Source organism: Sinohyriopsis cumingii, chromosome 2 (genome assembly GCF_028554795.1).
Source record: "Sinohyriopsis cumingii isolate HCF-2022 chromosome 2, ASM2855479v2, whole genome shotgun sequence".
Classification (NCBI taxonomy): Eukaryota; Metazoa; Mollusca; class Bivalvia; order Unionida; family Unionidae; genus Sinohyriopsis; species Sinohyriopsis cumingii.
The window spans coordinates 88406513-88427550 of NC_142962.1; the positions used below are offsets into that span (position 1 = coordinate 88406513).

Genomic DNA, 21038 nt, shown 5'->3' on the forward strand with positions numbered 1-21038 from the left:
TATATGTGAGGCTCGAATAGACATGTTTTTGGCTGTGGAAAGAATCGTGAAGCTCAGTCTTAAATATTATTCTACTTAAAACGAAATGGTTTTTCTTTTCTTGCATTTCAACGGAATGAGGATTATATACAATTGGTCTGGGTACCAATTGTCGTGGTTTGCTTGCGGTCTGGCTTATGCGGCTGTGGGAACACTTTTGTTCGTCTCAACCGGCCCGCTATGGTTTGCCTGACAATAATGGATGACTGATGTTTCACGAATGTCCACTTTCTTGTAAACGGCCCAGAGCTTTTAAGGAAAAGAGGAAACACTTTTACCGTATATGCCCAATGGTGTAGCGCTAAATAAACACAATTAAGAAGTGAGGGAACGCATGTAACTTAGATGCGGGGGGAATATGGCGATCGCAAAAAATGCATGTAAGGAAACACACTTCCTACGCGTTCCCACAGCACTATACTTCTATATATACCCCATTATAATACCAACACCAGTGCAAAGAACCATCACCGCTCCGATGGCCTAGTGGTTAGAGCGTCCGCCTCGGATGCGGGAGGTCGTGGGTTCGATCCTCAGCCAAGTCATACCAAAGACTAACAAAAATGGTACTAACAGCTGCCTCGCCTGACGCTCAGCATTAAGAGGTTAATGTTAGGACTGGTCGGCCTGGTGTCAGGATAATGTGACTGGGTGGGACATCATGCTGCGTGTCTGAAGCATGTTGCCCCAGTGCTAGTTATCGCTATAAACTGTCACACTGCAGACATCGTAGCGATATGATAGAAAAATTGTTAAAGCTACGTTAAAAATCCAAATCACACACACACACACACACACACACACACACACACACACACACAACCATCACATTATGAAATAGAGGATCAGAGAATCTATGGTGTGGATTAGAAATCATTTGCTTCCTTGTAATGTGACAGTACGTTTGGGTCTACATAATTTATCAGTTATCTGCGCGCTATATACAATATATGTATGTATGTATGTATGTATGTATGTATGTATGTATGTATGTATGTATCTCAAAACATATAAAGAGCGCAAATACTTGTTTCTGGGCTCGTTTGAAGAGAAGAAAACAGGTGAACATGCAAGATCTAACATGTCCGTATCTGACTAGGTAATGCCACGACTTCTTTAAATAAATCAAGTTTATTCGCAGATTTACCAGCATTTTAAAATGATTTCAGACAAAAATTTCCTTACATTAGAAACAATCACATTGTGATCATTTGTTATGACACTGGCTATCAAAGTATAATATAAAGTTGAATCGTCCCATTCACATACATGCACGAACGTACGCACGCGTGCACATAAAGAAAACATACATATATACCTAAGTGAAACAAAAATTATTCTAGTTATTTGCTTTACATAGTTTCGCGTGGAGGGTTTGATACAAAAGAGAATGGGAGGTGGAAAAAAGAAATAAAGAAAAGGGATATTTAGATAATGTTTCTCCCTCAATGTGCATCAATAAACCGGTCACTTTTATAAAATTCATTTCAGTTTGTGAGAGTTAATATCAATATAAATTTCTGACACGTTAAAGTGCTAAGCTTGATAAAAAAAATCTCCACTAGTTTATACATATCATATGACCAAGCTTGATAAATCGTAAGAAAAGTTTTACCTTCGGGGCAAAAATAACAGTAATGGTCACCGTCACATACACCTGAATCTTGATAAAATTTACAGGTATAACATGTCCGGACCTGAACTGGTCAGAATGAAACGACTGAAATGAAATGGAATGGTAAATGTATTTGTCAATGAATCAGTGTAACCTTTAGGTTTCATTCGTTCCTATCTTGATCTTTCCTCTCTTTTGACAACGAAGATAATCCTTCCACGAACGTGATATTATGTGAAGAAACTTCTTCATACATTAGATTTTTGGAATACATTGGTACCTTACAATAGCCAAGCATGTGTGATTTGGATTTCTAACGTAGCTTGAACGATTTTTCAGTCATATCGCTGCGATGTCTGCGTGTGACAGTTTTTATAGTGATGTCAAGCACTGGAGCATCATGCCGCAGACACGTAGCATCATGTCCTCCCAGTGACACTTTCCTGACATCAGGCCGACTAGTCTTAACACTAACCTCTTACTGCTGAGCGCCAAGCGAGGCAGCTGCATGTACCATTTTTATAATTCTTTGGTAAGCTTCGGCTGGGTTTCGAACCCACGACCTTCCACATCCGAAGAACTGTCGGAAGCTGCTTTATAGTGATCTAAATGTCAGACTGTATGTTGATTAGTGCCCGAACACAACATATATACAAAACTGCGAGTCAACATTTTATCAACTTTTTGGACCTAAAAGTTACTTGCAACAGGTACACATTCATTCGTTCATTTATCCATTCATTCCATTAAGATGAATTATTTGCGAACGAAATGCAGACATATGATCCTTATGGTTTGTCTACCTACAAATGTGAATAGCATTTCCCTTGCAATACATATCAATATGGATATATATATATATATATATATATATATATATATATATATATATATATATATATATATATATATATATATATATATACATGTGTATTTCATAGTAGGAATAGTCAAGGAGATTTACATTTTGTACAGAAATGGTGTCAAAGTAATATAATGGAAATAAAATCATAGTATTAATGTTATAGTTAGTGAATGGCAGTTTTTATTTTTAGGTGCAAACGGAAGTCTCTATGATAGGATAACGGATAACCTGTTTAATTTTTCTGAGACCCTGTTTGGCTTGTATTCCTATTTACATCTGACTAAATAAAATCACACAATACCTAAAATGTTCATGAAAATGCAAAATTCGTTCAAATAGCAGAGCAGCATTTATTATCTCAATGTAAACACTATCGTATAAATTGCAACTCCATGGGAACAGCTTGGCTGATGGCTTAACGGCTTGGTTATTACAAGCGACATGTTTCCCTATGTCACTCAGACGTGTTTTAGATGCAGTGAATCAGTTTGTTTACTTTATTTATCTAGATTTTATATTAATTTTCATCATGACAGTAATCGCCCACCTCATGCCGCCCTGTCTCTGCTAAAAAACATGTTATATCCATCAATGCAGATACATTTTTCATTTAGACTTACATTCAATTTTGTTACTGAGATGCAAAGCAAATGTATATTGTTGTCTGGAGAAGTTGACATGAGCTTAAATTTATCTATTTTCCCTCTGTTGCACTGAATATTATACGATCTATATTGATTTCTTTTCCTGAATGACTAAATTCATAACTGTAACATTAACAGGACTTCAATGACTATTAACGGCACTTAAGGGAACTGAACTATTTCTAAAGATATTTACATTGTTTGTTTTGTTTCTACATTAGTAACATTGCTGGTATTGCTGTCATTTTTATCCTTTTGCTATTTTCAGACCTATTCTCATCCATAGTTCGTTTTTAGGTCTGTTTAATGTATTATTCATAATATTTACAGTAGATGAAGAAAGGATTTATATAAATTAGTTATATTAACTTACGTCACGAGGGCCATAAAGGTTCCCAGGATGATGGCGTTGTAGACAGACCACGTGATATGCTTACTCTCGTTGAAGTGCGCTGGGGCTTTTCGGACCGTGAAGCACAAATAGCCACCGTACAAAAGAAACAACACTTCCACTTTAAAAGAACATACAAAAATAGCATTAGTACCAAGAAAGTACCAATACAAGACGCGAGTGAAATTCATGAAATATAATTATTACTATACGCCCCATTCATAAAACCAATTGATATTGAAGATTGTTTAAACTAGATTTGTACTAGGTTCCATTTTCAGCGTGTGTCTTCAATTTCTTGTTTATCACCTTCTTGTGGTCTTTATTTTTCCTTTTCTCTATCCTCATCTATCATAGAAGAGACATTTAAGATATCTTTTGCATTTTTTATTAACACTTCCACGCAGAAAATTGACTGTAAAACGGTCTTGGTACAGATAAAAGAATCAGCTGATAAAAACGTATGTAGAACTTTGTGTCTCGCCTGCTTTGCTGATACGTAATCCAGAAACTAAACAGAGCCACTTAAGCAAGAAAAGTATGTTAGTACACCAATGCTGTAGTTGTTAAGGATATTAATCGCATTACAGAAAGGTAATGCACATGTCCAGTTTCATGACCACACACATGACCTGGTCTAGGAATCTCTGCTGCATGCAAACGAAAGAAGACATAGTCAATGAAGCAAATGTTTAAAAAGTACATTTACTTCTACCTTGATACATCTTCTAACTTAGATGATTTAAAGTGGGAACAAACCAATAAAATTTCATGACTGTACATAAGAAAGTATGTTGGAACACAATCACTTTTTTTTTTACTACAATTAGTAATAACCTACAAGAACATCGCATTAATTAGCGATACGAGATAGGAATGGCCGACAGTCACTTGAATTTCACATATACAGTGCAGCGCAGTCCGTGTGCCTGCGCACCCAAGAGTTTCTGGCGTTCTTTGCAGAAAGAATCGTGATAGCTGAAAAATTAAACATAAATATATGTCTGTATAGTCTTTCTTGCTCACATATGGCCACAACTTTTAGCTAGGAGTATGCTACGCATGCTATACTCCCAGTTCTGTCTGCTAACATTGAAAATCAAAGTATTCATGGATCGACGTTTGAGTAGAATGCCTGTGCAGTTCCGGTTGCAATCATACCTTTAAAGTTTCCAATTCATGAGTTACTTGTTATTGCTAGTACAGATCATTAGACAAGAAAAAAGGTTAGATTGACTCACTGTTCTTATATATATATATATATATATATATATATATATATATATATATATATATATATATATTCTCCGTGTTTCTTTGAGCCCTTTTTCGCACAATACCTCAGGACAACTAGACACTTAAACTCAAGTATTGCCTTTGTCATTGATAAACGTGTCACGCGTTTGTGATAAATTCAAAATGTTCTTTATATAAGGGGGTGCTTCATAAGTTATGTAGTGAGTAAATTATATATGTCGTCTGATATTTAAACTTGGGGTTCAATACGCATATATCATGTTAGCTAGCATACATGAGAAGTTCCACCCATTGTTAGATATTACTAATTATCGTTAAAGAAGTGTAATTAAGATGCCAAAAACCTTACCTAACGCGGCAAAAATGCAGGAATTTCAAAATATTTCAATTTTAGTATATGCAAACACATAATTTATAGAAATCAATAACTATAAAATCAACGGGTCCTTAGATTTAGCTTCTGGTTTATTGTTTCTTTCACTATTTCATGAAAGTGAAAATATTTTCATTTCAACTCCAGGACCTGACTAATCAGTCTAGATGTTGTCACCATCTTCATGACGAAAGGATCTGAACCAAAATACTATTTAATCGGATTTACAAATAGTATGGTTTCTTTATCTGACCCTTTATTGCTACACCGTGTTGCGTTTGTACACATGTACACATGGTATAGAATTTTAATGCTATTGAACACCTCGGTCATTTGAAGTTACGCTTCAGTATTAGAGCTGTTTAATTACTTTGTACGACCGTTTGATACTAGATGCAAGAGGTGTACAAAACCACTTAGTCTTTCACCAAAAAATAGAGATTTGCAAAAATTTAAAAAAACAAACAAACAAAACAAAAGCATAATAAGTCATACAAACAAATGGTAAAGTTATGAATTTAAGGGTTCACTTGAAGAACAAACATAACATTTTTAATTTTTTGTTATTTTTCTTTGAATATCATCATTCATAGTCTCTGTGTCATATCTACTAATCGGTTAGAAGCTTTTGCATGTGTTGTTTCATATTTTAAATCAAAGGCTGTAGTAAAGGCTCGGATTGGACAACAGTGAAGTTCGGTAAAAGATCAGACAGTCACTCTGTATGAATAACAAAGGTTTATTGACTAATGACAACCACTCCAGGTTAACTATGAATAAACATCAATAAAGGATTGGAGAGCCAAGAAATTTGTTGAAGAAAAATCAGCTTCTGATTGAAAGAATAGCTGTCTAAATTCTACTTACCGCCTGTAAACGCATACGCCCATACTCCATAAGAGCAGACGTAAAACTTTAAGTTGTCGTCTGTTTTTATCGTTTCTACAGTCGGTGGACTGGCTAAAATCCATGTCACCAGGGGACAGAAGGCAATCACGCAGATAAGACAAAACCTTTGGATCAAAATTTGATCCGGAAGGTGAATGCGTTTAGTAGTTCCAACCGAAAATATCACAGAAATTCTGCAAAAATTGAAGGCAAAAAACCCCCCAAAAAACAACAACAAAAAAAACAACAAAAAAACAAAAACAAAATTTTTTAATAGTAATTCTCACAATAATTCTAACGATTCCGTTAGTTTCAAACATCATCATCATCATCATCATCATCATCACTGGACCAGATGGTATACATGTATGTATAAGATAGATAGGTCAAACTTACAACATTACCTAAATTTAATTTAAAGCATCAATAAATAGTGATCTCACAGAACTATACCAGCTCAGATTGAATAATATATGAAATTTTTACCGTTCTTACTTTTTGATTGATCAGCATTCAGAATACATCTTGAGTCTCTACTATTTATTTTCAAACAATCCTAGTTGAGAAATAAAATTTAAAACCAACACCCATATATATATATATATATATATATATATATATATATATATATATATATATATATATATATATATATATAAAAGCGTTATTTGACATTTAAAGAAGTTATCAATTTATTCCAAAACTAGATATGAGTTTCAATTCAAGTTTTAGAATGCTTAGTAGATGGTATTTGACATGGTATTCCAAGTATTAGAAGGTATTTGAAATCGTATCCCAGTTATCAGATGGTATTTGACATCGCATCCCAATCCAATTATTAGATGTTATTTGACATCGTATCCCAATTATTAGATGGTATTTGACATCGTATCCCAAGTCTCACGCATTTTAAAAAATCGTAAGATTTCGTGTAGGGACGATATACATTCTGTTGAATGTAAACTCATGCCAGAATAAGGTGACCGTCTGCACCAAAGTCATTCACCATTACTGAATTTTTGTTATTCTTAAATGATTGACAATGACGTACGTACAATTTCCCCCCTCCAAAAAAAATATATAAAAAAATAAATAAAAAAATAGTAATAATAAAAAAAAGAACGTCGAGCTGCTTAACACGAAAATCGGTACTGAATCAATGCATGCAATCCTTCTGTTCGAGCACTGATGACGTCAACAACAAAAATTAATTGCGCAAGTCTGTCGAGAAAAACCCGGTCTGATGTTGTAATAGTAGGACCTAGTAAAAAATATATAACTCTCTTTCGTGGGGGTGGGTGGGTGGGTGGGGGTATGGCCCAGAACAATATTCATGTTCAAGGTTCAAATGAATACTAGTTTCTTATAATTCTAAATGTATTTGATCGGGAAACGTTGCTTGAGTCAACTATAACTGTCTTTTGTTCAATTCCTCTTACCTCCATGTCTTCAGTATGAGAGAGCCATACATGACGAAGAATCCCAAATGAAGTGGCCATATTCGAATCGTGCATACCACACTCGAAACGTTCAGAAAAAGGGCGAAGTACTGAAAGAAATAATACTGATATAAAAGAAAATACGGTTGAAAATTTCCAGGTTCATGCATAAGATCACGGATCGCACCAGAAAGTGCCATATTGACCCGACAACACATTTATTTCAGTTGCGGTTATAAAACAGAGTAAAAATAATTTACAAACACTTACATGTGTGGCTGAATTTTGTTGCATCTGAACATTTGAAACTTGTAATTTGTTAAAACGGCATATTTAGGAAAAAGGTTTTTGTCATAAAAGGACGTGTAAAAAAAGGGTCAATCTTAATCATAGAAAATGGCATGACAGTTTGAAATTGTTCGACAAGCGTCGACTTAACATCAATTAGCGAAAAGTAATTGATAACACCTGCAAATCAAATAAAGGATGAAGGAATTATTCCTAATTAGGAAAAACAGAAGAGGTCATCAATAACAGTGACAATTAGTGCTTGAGAATACGGTTGAGAGATGAACTAAAATCAATACACATTTAAGTTATTATCCCTTCTCACGCGAATTTTGCGAGTGCAACAGTCACCATGCACATAGCTAAGCACGACTATTTGAAGTAATCATGGTACTGAAATTAATTATAACCAATACGGCTGGAGAAAGGAAGAAGCACTTTTCAAAAGTGTTATGTAGATTTGATATAATTATATCTGATTTAATATATATTCATTTCAATTTAATTGTTTGTCAGTTTTATTTTAATTTTATTTTTCATTAGATGCTATTGTAATGTAAATTTATTCACTGGAGATGATACATTTCCAGAAAATAGTTTGCTCTTGACCGATTGTTTCATAAACAACCAGGTGTTGATCTAGATCCTGACATTGCTTCAAAATTAGTAGCAACCACGTAAATAAGCTATATTTTTATTTGAAAATGATTGGTTGTTGTCGAGGTCATGATGGGACTACGTGTTTAAGATGTAAACAATTTGTTTTAATTTTTTCTTCTTAGATTAAAATGATTGGTTTTCGTCAGGGCCACACTGGGTGTACGTGATCTTTAACAAGTACATAATTTCTACGAGGTTCTGGAACATGGTCACGTGACCCCTTTACTGCGTTTTAGAATACGATATAACCTTTGTTTTGGAGAGGTATTATCAGTATAATCTGGGCTTTTTTTTTACACTGGAAGTTGTATATTGTGCTGTTTGGAATTGTTTCAAATTACTTGAATTCAAAAAGATTAATTCGTTTTTCCTGGAAAATACTTGTGCACTTGTGAAATTGTTGAACAAGTACAGCTTTTATAAAAAAAAATTATTAAGATTTCCAAAACCGGAGTGATAATTCTTGTTTCGGCAAGCAACTATAGACTTCAACACTACATGTTACAGCATACGTCATCGTCTTCCATCTTAGATTCTTTGTCGGGATTCGAACTTGAAATTAGTAGAACATTTTGTTATTAGGACTTCAAAAATTTTCTTCGTGGATCATTATTGGATTATTTTTCGATTAGATTCTTAAAACCGTGAGTTCATATTTTTTAATTTTTACAGAATTTTTCCAGGAAAATTAATTATTATATTTTTTCAAAGCTTGTTGTTTTCACTCTTTTTTTGTGTTACTGTTTATTCGAGCCTAAACACCTAACATAAGAAAAGTGATATAAATTCTACTTTAATAATGTATTTACATTAGAGATAATTTATTAAAATCAAAGGCACAAATGAATAATAGAAATTTGGACCATTTATATTACTACAGTCCATGTCATTTTGTCTGAAAAGTTGAATTATAAAAAATAAAAAATAAAAAACAAGGCAAAATGACAGGAACGGCTGAATTCGGTTTTAATATTTTTCTGTCAAATTTATATCATAGTAAGCATGTTTCTCACAAGTAAATCTTTTTCTGCGCACATGAACAGACAATAATGAATTTTCTTGACGATTAGAAAAAAACAAAATTTTAAACGTTAAAGTATAAACCTTCTTTTGTGATTCAGAAAGTATGTTCTTGTTTAGTGAACTTGAAGGTGTTTACGCCTTGTCACAATTACAATTTGAAATGTCCTCACCCAACACATGTATACAAGATTTGTACAAATATTATATTTTTCGCGTGTTTACTTGATGACTTAATTCTTATGTATGTCGACCTAATTTAAAAGCCTGATTTTTAGACAATTTAGTCATAGTATGGCAAAAAACTTAAATCCTTTTTGGAAACGAGTTTCTTTCTGTTTTGACAGAGCAGTTCTGCAGAAGAAGAAGGTGAAAGTCTCAAGGGTGGTAGGAAGTGAAGAAATATAACCAAACGTATTAAAAATCAGGAATTATCAGACACAAATATTCAAGTGAAAAATATGAAGTCTTACAAATTGAAAACAACTTTCTGAAGGAGTGACAATTCAAAATAGAGAATACTGAAATGGCTGAAACGTATTTGCAAGTATAAAATGTAGGTAGAAGTTAAAGGAACAGAAAGCGCTGATTTAGACCATTTTAAATGGTCATACAGAATTGTATGAACTTGAAACCTAACTAAAGTAAACATCCATCTTTAAACACTTGGCCATTTTTTCTTCCGTCACTATTTTGACGACAGAATATAAAGCTTTGTATTTCAAATACAAACCGGCCATTGTTCATTCAATACTGTTAAAAGGTAACATTCAAAATGTATACTCTTGTAATAATATGAGGCACAACAAATGTTTTCTTTGAGAAAATATCCAATTTGAAATGCATGGCAAAATGAGAACAGAAACACAGGTTAGAATCATCTTTTGTAATGTTTAACGGTCACTTTATATACTTTGTAATTGTTCAGATAAATTTACAAAATCTGGACTACAAATGCAGAAATCTTATTCTTTCACATGGCGATATCGATTGTTTGTGAGATCCGATGGAATTTGTACTGTTCTACCAGGTGTATATCATACAAGAAAGCATGCTAATTTTGTTTAAAAATAAATGTCAGTAGTTTCTTGTGGGCTTTCAAGAGAGTGTAAGATGTACAATTTACTTTGTCTGAAAAGGTTTTATAAGCTTCGAAATAGCTGTAAACATATTTGCCATGCAAGGTTACCTACCTGGAAACACATAAGTATTCCACCTAAACACATCAGTTGAAGAAAGAGTGGACTTGAAGTTTTAATAGCCTGTAATAGAAATCAATTTAAGTCACAATCGGGCGAAACTGACAGCATTTGTATAATATTCAAATAGCACATAAAAAGTCAGATTTAAATTGAGGAGGAATGAAATACTTTTGTAAAATACGCATGCCCCCATCAGAAATAGTCTTAGCTCAGTGGTGTGCAGACCAATAATGTCTAGACTCCCAAAAAATCAATATTTTAGAAATTTATTTTGAAAGCTTGCTATAATGGGTTGAAAATCTAGACATTATATCTATAGATGCATATCAGGAAGCATACTAAATTTCATTGATCTGCTTCAACTGGCTTTGTAGAATCATGGTAACAACGTTGTCAAAATTGTCTATGTGTAAAAATGACCAAAAACTGTATCTTGACAAAACTTGTTAAATGTCTTTATTAGCTCAAAAATCTAGTCATGTTATGTAACTTAAATAAGCCAGTTAAATTTGATTTGTTTCTATCTCAAGTTGTTTTTGCTTCAAAACCAAAAATATGTTTAAAAATGTGAAAAAAATGGAAATTCTCTAAAAATATAATCGTCGATGCTCATGTAATATAAGGGGTTCACATAATAGCTGATTATAAAAGAGATAAGTGGTATGACTGTTGTGAAAGCAAACGTGTAGAAGCTCTACAGAAGATGCTTAAACTAATATGGTCCGAAATTAAACTTAATGTTTTGGATTAAACAAATCATCTCATCGCGAAGTTAGGGACTGTTTGTTTGACCTACTCTCGCAATCAGAACACTCTCGCACTTATCCGTCAAATCGAGAAAGAAACCTCAGATGTAGTTCGTCGCCATTGAGAACTATTAGTTCACATGGTACAATTTGGCGGCAGAAGGAGGTCAAGTTACAAGCGGAAGAGTTTTGGCCTTTACATGTGTGGCACACTTCGCAACATGCGAATCACCAAATCCAGCATATTTATGTTGTATTCATCCAACTACAATGTGATTTCTCTTCCCGACGAAATGTGGCAGCGATCTTCCCATTGCCGCTGTCAGTGACGTCTAGATCAAACGGAATTCTCCCTGGTACAACTGCAATTGGTAATACGGACGATTCTCCTCTGGAAACCCTGAGATGATGCAGTAGCCTACTAAATTATTCACGAACTCTAAAGAGAACGATCATATGCTATAAATAACATATGTTTTAGCTTTGTGGTCGGAACTGGTCAGAAAAGAACCCATTTGACAGCGGTTTTAGGCACAAAATTTAGTAACATCCTAATTGAATTCGGTTTTTACAAGTGTAAGAATGTTTCAAGTAAGAACCAACTATTTTTATTATATCCGATCAGAGGGTATTCAGCTAATAAGAAACGAGATATTGAAATTGACAGAGGATGGTGAAGATAACAAGTCTCTATTAAAGTATCGTTAAAAGGTAAATAGACACAAAAGGTATGATTTGATGATGGTTTAAGAATTTACCATTCGAATGTAAACTGGCGTTCGGCCGAAAGAGTCCTCAAGATTGTTCCAATTGCATCTATCAAATCATTTTAACAATGAGACGAACAGCCGCATAGCTAACTTGACCTATAACTACCTGAAGCTGACAAATCTAACAGGTGAGTAGTATAGGGGGCCACTATAGCCTCAATGGGAATTAGCATTACAGAACCCCCCTGGGCCACTATAGCCTCAATGGAAATTTAACATGGAGAAAAACCCTGGGCCACTACAGCCTCAAGGGAAATTTAACATGGAGAAAAGTCTTGGGCCACTCTAGCCTCAAGGGGATTGAACATGGGGAAAAAAGCATGGGCAACTCTAGCGACAAGGGAAATTGAACATGGGGAATTGTAACTGGGTCCAGACCTGATGGGTCTATGGAAAGGGAACAGGGGGAGAGGGACATAACACACACACACACACACACACACACACACACATATAAAATAATAATTCGGGGGTAGGCAATTGAAAGTCATTCTCTTTTCGAGAAATAGGAGTGGCCCTGAAAAGGGCCTTTGTGTTTCTTCTTCTTCTTCTATTTCCTCCACTTCTTCCACCAAGATCTCACTTTTTCCATTATTCCTTTCTTCTTCTTCTTCTTCTTCTTCTTCTTCTTCTCCTCCTCCTCTGTTATCCAGTCAGGATGACCCATGGCTGTGAACTTTTCCTGGACTTTGATCCAATTGTTGTTTAGCCGCTCAAACTCTGCCTCTTTCTTTTTGTTTTCCTGATCTTTTCTTTCTTTATTCCATCTCTCTTTAATCTTCTTGACCTCTACCTCCATCACTTTTCTCATCAACTCCTCTCCTTTCTTCAGTCTGTCCAGACCTTTCTCCACAAAAGAGCACTCTGTCCCATGTGACATATTTTCAAGAAAGCACCTGACTTTGCTTGCATTGTCAAGTTCTTCCTTTAGGCTTCCCACTCTGACATAGGTGGGATTTATCATACCTCTCAATCTCTTTTCCTCCTCTTCTATCATTCCTGCTATCACTTCTTTTGCTACGTTTAGGTATTTAGCGTAGTACAGGTACTCTGCTATCTTCCATTCTTTTTCTAGTCTCTCCACTACATAGATACCATCCATTATCCAATAGCATATATGTAACAAGTTGTTAAACAACTGACTTGCAACCACCATCTTCGTTTTTATTATTCCGTAGAATGGTTCGAACATCAAACTATGTGGGTTCTTATACTGAAAGCGCAGACGTGATGGAAAACATCCCCCTAAGACTTAAAATTGATATTACCTAGTTCATCACTTAAAACGCGCGGCCGTGAAGGAAAACATCCCCTACTTTTCTCATTTCATGTAATATACTATCCACATAAGTTAAATCAGCAATAAACTAACCCCAAATCTACTATCCACACACACACACACACACACACACACACACGCACGCAAAGCAATAAAATTAAACCCAAATTTACTATCCCCACAAACGTACTTGAGCGCTTACAAACAAACACACACACACACACACACACACACAAACACACACACACACACACACACACAAAGAGTCAGTGTTTATATACACACTACTCTACCTACACACATTGGCAAATCGATGGTTATTTCTTTTCTAGAGTATTGTCTAGCCCTGAAAAGGGCTGTTTGTTTTAGAACTTCAGATGCACCTATCTAATGCTTGCACCTTCCTGGTCTGGCACCACACACACATCTTCGACTCCAGTCTCTTTTTACTTTTTGTCTTGAGAGTGCAGAGGCGGGATGATTCGCTTCAGCACCCCAATCCTCTGTCTCTGGTATCTTGTAAGTCATCCTCTCTCCTATTTTCTTTTCCTCCTCTTCCCTCTCTCTTCTCTCCTCCTCTTCCTTCTTTATTCTTGCTTCTTCTACGATAGCCTCCGCGGAGAGTTCATTTACTATGCGCCTGGCATATTCCAGGTGCATCTGGAGTTCTAGCAGTTTCACAATCCTTGTATTCATTGTCTTGCTGTTAACAGGTCGACGATGGGTAGCCCAACTGACGACTAGTTTTTAAGTTATACTAAAAGCGCGGACGTGAAGGAAAACATCCCCTAAGACACAAAATTGATATTACCTAGATCATAACCCAACAACGCGCGGACCTAAAAGAAACACTCACTCACTTTTTTATACTACCCACCACTATTCTAAAAATGTTCATTAATCACTTCAATATACTATCCGCATACTCAAAGCAATCTAACCCTAAATCTACTCTCCCCACACGTCAAGCAGCAAAAAAACAAAAAACAAAAAAAAAAGCAAAACAAAACTTGATCTTAATATACTATCCACACCAACGTACTTGAGCACTTACAAGCACACAATCATATACACAAACACAAACACTCACACTATAAAAGAGTCAGTGTTTATATACACACTACTCTACCTACACATATTGGCAATTGGATTGTTATTTCTTTTCTAGAGTATTGGGTAGCCCTGAAAAGGGCTGTTTTTTATTGTGTTTGCTACGGCAATCGTTTAGTTTCTAAGAATGCTACGTCCTCTCAGGATGGACTTTCTGGCGATAGGTCTGCTTCTTCGGAAAGAGAAGAAGAACTCTTTGGTGTCGATACGACAATCGACAAAGCCTTTGTCAGGTTCAGGTTGCTGCTGCTGCTGTTGCTGCTGTCTCTGAAGTCTGTACTTCTCTGTCCATTCTTCTTTCTCCCTGTTCACTTCTTCTCTGAAGAGCTCTTCGATCAGGTCTTCAGTGACTTTTAGCATTCTCACGTTCTCTATTTCTTCTGGCTTCGGTATCAGACTGTGTCTGACCCTATGCAAATTCACGTAGGCTTCGTTTAGCTTAGCTAGTTTGGAGCACATCTTCGTAGGAGGATGAGTCAACAATGGATGGTTAGACTGGAGGCTACCCCGGTTCTTAAAGTCAAAGCGCGGACGTGAAGGAAAACATCCCTCCACGGTTTTCGATTCGCAACGTTTAATGAGTGTCATGAGAAAGATAGAGAGAAGTCAAAGTGCATGAATCAACATTCTTATAGTCAAACAAAAGACAAAGGCATTTTTTTTCAAAACACAACATTTTTTATTCAAAATCACTTAACACTAACCAACAACTCTAACATTTTTTTAACAATAATCCAACAATATAACATCAAACATTTTTTTCAAATGACAAACATTTTTTTCAATTTACACTCTACTTTAAACAGGGTTGGCAACGTTGTGAATGAAATTGTGATTTCCACTGTTGCAAGTCATTGAGTCATGGATGGACACTACGTTTCCTAGCTGAAGACAACAAAATAAGCATACTAGTCACAAAATCAACGATTTACTTTCTCATCGTTTCTAGAAAAACCATGATCAAAATAAGTCACTAAATGTTCTTTTGCTGATAATAAGTGATCAATTTCGATCTCAACTTTCTCTTTGAATTTGTCAAAGAGGGCTTTGATGTAATGGATTTCTTGAGTCGTTAATGGAGGACAGAAATGTTCACGCAAGTCTTTATACCACCAACGTAACACGTCTTTTTTAAACAGACTCCAAGCTTCGTCCAGATATTCTTTGAATTTTTTCTTCTTGACTGATGTTTTGACATTCATAGTAATCATTCTTCATCCATATCGTAACCGTGTCTGCCAGGTATGTAGCGCAGTAGGAGACCAATTGCTGTTCTTGTTCTGGACATCTCGACTTGATCATGATGTCCTTTTCGTCTTTGTCTTGGGATTCTCCTTCCACGGTCTCCTCACATTTCATGTCTAAAGTTTCTCCACTAGGCAAAGAGGGATAACAGTCTTCCATGGCTTCTAATAGTCTAGAATAACTTCTCTCAAACTGTTGATTTCTATGGTATTGTCGAATTCTGCATACAAGAGGACGTTCACTGTGTGATCTGGAGGTGGATTTGCAAACTGAAGTTCCACACGAATCTGGCCCGATTTTATAGGGTGGAAATGTCCCTCGTCGCTGCCTTGGTCTGGAGTGAAATCAAAACCCCACAAAGCATAGCCTCCTGCATAATCGTCGTACGAAATACCGTGACTGGTGTTGGTTCCTAACTGTCCCGTGGCTTCGTACAGGGACAAGTACGATCTCAAATAATTCTTTGCGACACCAAAGTTGGGCTCAAAGGGTCGGGTACACAAGGTCTTGCCGTCGCGACTGACTTCAATCTTGGACACATTGTAATGTTGAAACTCAAAAGGATTTTGATCGTGGGTTCCGTTGAAGGCTGAATTCCTGACGATACCAACAATCAAACGCTTGGGTAACTGTCCTTGGAACAGATGATCTTCGATCATAGATCGCTGTCCAGCGGGAATGGTGAACGTTTTCACTTCTACGCGTCGTATCGGATACTTGGCGGTCGTTCTGCTCAACGTCTGACTGACGACGTTTCCCACTTTAGGTAACACTTCCACACGACGCAAGTAAAGTCGGGCTTCTTGAATGATAGTTTTGTATTCGTTGGCACGGGCCATCAAATGGAAAGCGGCACTGCTACGATTCAGTCTCAGACGGATATCCACCCCGTTCAGCAAATACTTTTCTTGTAACCACATGTCCAAATGCAAACGATCCATCAGTTTTAAACTTCGCCCTTGCAGAATTTTCTTACGACGGTCGTTAAACCCCACATTGTGAGGATTGTTATCTTCTGTCAGGACTGTGTCGCTAAACGTGCCTACACCTGCCGTGTCAGGTTTCCATACCACGCAAGCATCCAGATGAGTATTCTTGGCTTCTTTTCCGTACGTCAAGAGATTTTCCAAGTAGGCACGATATGGGTAAGTATCCATGCTGCTGCTGACCAGTTTGTTATTCAAGTACAAGTCCACTTCGCTGAACAAGGAATGCATGAAATTGTCGACAGGAGCTACTCTAGCATCGCCTCCTGGATTGGTGTTGTCCGTTTTGATCACTTTCACTTTCAAGTAAAGGTAACTGCTATTCAGATCGATGTAATCTTCGGGTTGTCCTTTGATTTCAAACTCGATGGGAGCGGAATCCGTCAAAGAGGAGACGGGATGAAATTCCACCCATTGGGATTCTTGCATCGTCATCATGGTAGGGGGCATGGCAAAGAAATCCAGTTCCGACTTGGAACAAGCGCAAGACTCTCGGTGCATCATTTTTTTTGTCTGTTTCTCAATAATCGAAAACGTCTAAGTCTCGAACGGTTCTTCTTTTCTTTGCCTTTCTAGCTTGAAGTCTGGTGAAAGGGTGTTTTCTTCTTCGTCTCTTTCTGCCTTGTCCTTGCTGAATGCCTGACTCGGTAGCGTGCAGGGCATTTATAGGTGTGTCTCGTCGGTCCAAAAGGTCTTTGCCCATTTGCAGCAAGACATTTTTGCCTGCCCTCAAGAAAGCTTCTTTAGGGTTTTGTTTGTCGATGATGACATTTTGGAGAAATTCTTTGCCTTGTGTCAGTGCGGCATCTTTCAAGGCGTGCAATCCGCGTGTCACCATCGGTTTCAACACCGGGGCCACCGAACGAAAGGCTGATTTCAACATATCTCCTAAACCGTGTCCTCGCTGTCGAGCAACCCCTCGGTACAATGGATACATGACTTACGAGTCGTGAGAGAACCGTTTTCGAAAATGGAGTTTCACCGTGACTTTTCCTTTGGTGAATGGAATATTTTGTCCCAAATCTCCTTTTATAGCAATGTTGACCGTGTCCAAATAAGACTTGCTGACAGGCAAATAGTGAGGATGGACAAATTCGCGGTGGACGTGGTAAGTGTTTCCACCTTCTTCGTCAGTGGCCGTGGCAGAATCCACTTTGAAAGGAATGACACGTAGTAACGGTGCGGAGGTGTGTCCCACCACGTTGTACTCCACCACATCGGAGTACACAAACATCAAATTCAGTCCTTGGTTCAGTTCTACCGGGGCACGAAATAACTTGCTAAAAGACTCGTTGTCGTAAGCGATTGGTAATTCGTTTTTCTTGAGCATGGCCATTCTCATGTCCATGTCTCCGCCCAACATGTCAAACAATTCAGGACAAAATAAAATGGACAGGATTTTACTCCCGTCAAATTTCATCAAGAAGCGACGAGCTGCTTTCTGGTATTCCATGGTGACACTTTTTTTGACACTCTCCAAAGCTTTCAGAAACACGACATTAAATCTGGAGGTTATGGTGCTCACCAAATGTTGACCAGTAAAATAATAGCCTGGAGGAATGAACCAATGATAGGTGGTGTACTTTTGATTTTTTGTGCCAAGGGTTTTCTTGTCATATTTGCCACAGGTATCCAAGTACTGTTGCAATTGTTCGTCATGAACTTCTACATCAAAAAAATTTTGATTGGGAAGGACATTTAGGACTTGGGTCGGGTGAATGATTTCTACTAAAGCCACTTCCCAATGGGCTTCGTGATCTAATGGGATGGTCTGAGGTAATTTGGCCGTGTAACAGCACAACGTGTTGTTGGGAAACACCTCCATGGAACTGTCACTGGGTAAGGTTAAGTAAAATTGGTTTTGGTGACTCATAATTCCAGAGTTCTGTGGCTGTCCGAGGGGTTGCTGGACGTCAGAGGCGTGTCTCCGCTCAAAATGGGGTTGTTGTTGGAGTAGTGGCTGGCACTGGCACTGGACGCAAGGTTTCCGTGGTTCCCGTTCGAGGTGAATTTCAGGGAGGGATTAGGAAGCAGGTAACCGATGCAACTGCTCAATAAAATGGTCCACAATTGTCTGTCTCCTTGTTGCAAACTCAAATTGGCAATGGCTGCCCCGATGACACAATACACCACGAAGATTTGGCAGAAAAAGACGATTTGCGTTTTAGGCACTCGTTCTCCGCACCACACCCACAAGGGTTGTTTTTGTAAATCTTGCAGAGAAGAACTGGGTGAAGGAGTGACGTAGCTGCGTCTGTGTGAAAGGGCATGATGGTCACTTCTTTTTATAGTCGATGACTTGCGAAGCGTCGATCCAAGAATCAAAACTGGGTGGATATCCTTTCCAACGTACTTTGACTTCTTTGACACGTCGTTTGCCTACTTTACGGGTTCTGCGTTCGAGAATGCGTTCGATGTCGTACACGTCGTCTTCTTTTTTGGTGACACGTTGTAACTCGGGCAAATAAAACGTTCCTTTGAGTACTTCTCCGTTCATGTCTTCCAATTTATAGACGGCAGGATGACGACCATGCACTCGTCCAGTGATACGAAACAATTCTGTCGTCCAGTTAGGTAAGTAACCTTTGTCGAAAGTGCGTTTGGTTTTGCCAATGCGCACCCAATTTCCTACGGTCAACCCTCCACTTTTCTTGGGGACAGCCCTCGTCGGGGACGTACCAAACAGGCGCTCAAACACCAACACTTCGTTGTCGGGAGTCACTTCTTGCGGGGCACGTCCGATGCTTCGATGGTAAGATTGGTTGTACGCTTGCACCAGGTGCGGTAAGATGTCGATGTACTTCAGAGTGTGGTGATGCGTAAAATATTTCCACATGCGTTCTTTCAAAGTGCGTTGAAAACGTTCCACGATGCTGGCTTTGGTTTCGGGATTCTCGGTGGTAAAAAAATGAATGTCACGTTTCTTTAATTCTTTTTGGAAAGCTTGGTTCAGAAATTCGGTACCTTTGTCCGTTTGCCATCGAAGAGGGTGACGACCACTTTGTTTCAACACTCGTTGCAGGGCTCGCACTAACTCGTTGCTCGATTTGGAAGTCAAGGGCACGACCCAGGCAAATTTGGAAAAGACGTCGATGACACAAAACAAATATTTGTAGCCACGATTGTAGCTGGCCAAATGAGAGACATCGGCTAAATCGGCTTGCCATTGATGATCGATGCCTTCCACTCGGGTGAGACTTCTGGTAAACTTGCGTCGAATGGGTTTGTGTAAAGTGTAGGTAGCTTGTTCTTGTAACCATCGTTGCACTTGAGGTAAACGGAGGCTTTTCAGTCGAGTTTTGGCAGCACGATACAATTTTTGAACTCCTGCGTAACCTGCAGGATGAGAGGGATCGTAGTAAATGCTGGCTAAGACTTTTTCCATTTTTTGTGTTTGTGTGTTAATAAGACACCCACTCTTGGAGGATGCTACTCTTTTTCTCTTGGGGTACTTTCTTGGATTGCAATGCTTTGCGTGTGCGACCGGCAATAGGTGTTGAAGAGGAGGATGTCTGAGCGGGGGATATCGGTTCTTGTTTCACTTCTGTCTTCACTTCTGTCTTCACTTTCTTTTTCTCTTGTGATGAAGAAGGGGTGGCCATCATCTTTTTAATCCATCCAATTCTGGAGGTAGGTGGTGTTGTTAACTTGCGTACTTTTTCTGGTGGAGCTTGAAACCCTACTTCTTCTTCTTCTCCTTTTTCTGTCTTGGTCACTGGTAGTGGTGGTACTGGTACTGGTACTGGTGATGGTGCTGAACGTTTCATCAAGGTCTTAAAATCTTTCAGAGTGGGTAGAGCTGTTTCGTCTAAAGCTTTCTGGTGAAAGAGTTGCAGTCGTTGCAAGAGTTGACCGTACTTTTGCGATTTTTCTGTTTCGGACAAATCTTGGCGATCCATCAAGGACTGCAATTCGTGTTGCAACTGGGACATCTCGCTCAAATGGGGATTGGGAGGGAAATGCGGAGTGCGTTGTTCTTGCCAACGATGGTATTCCGTCCATCGTTTGTAAGGCACTAAAGCTAGTTTTCGTCCTTCCATGGGGTTGTCAGGGGTCAATTCTGAAATCTTGGGACTTCCGAGGGCCTTTTTATCTTGCTCCCACCACTCCTCCCAACATGGTTCCCAAGACTCCTTTCAGCAAGGGGCCTAACAAGAGGGGTAAAATGCCTCCATGTTGGACCAACATCTTCTTCTTTTGACGAATGGGAATTTTCTTTTG

General features: G+C 37.9%; 1 pseudogene; it reads right to left on the reverse strand.

Moving 5' to 3' along the window:
• LOC149805337 (putative G protein-coupled receptor CG31760) overlaps positions 1-21038 on the reverse strand; it is a 71557-nt pseudogene that overhangs the window by 4434 nt on the left and 46085 nt on the right.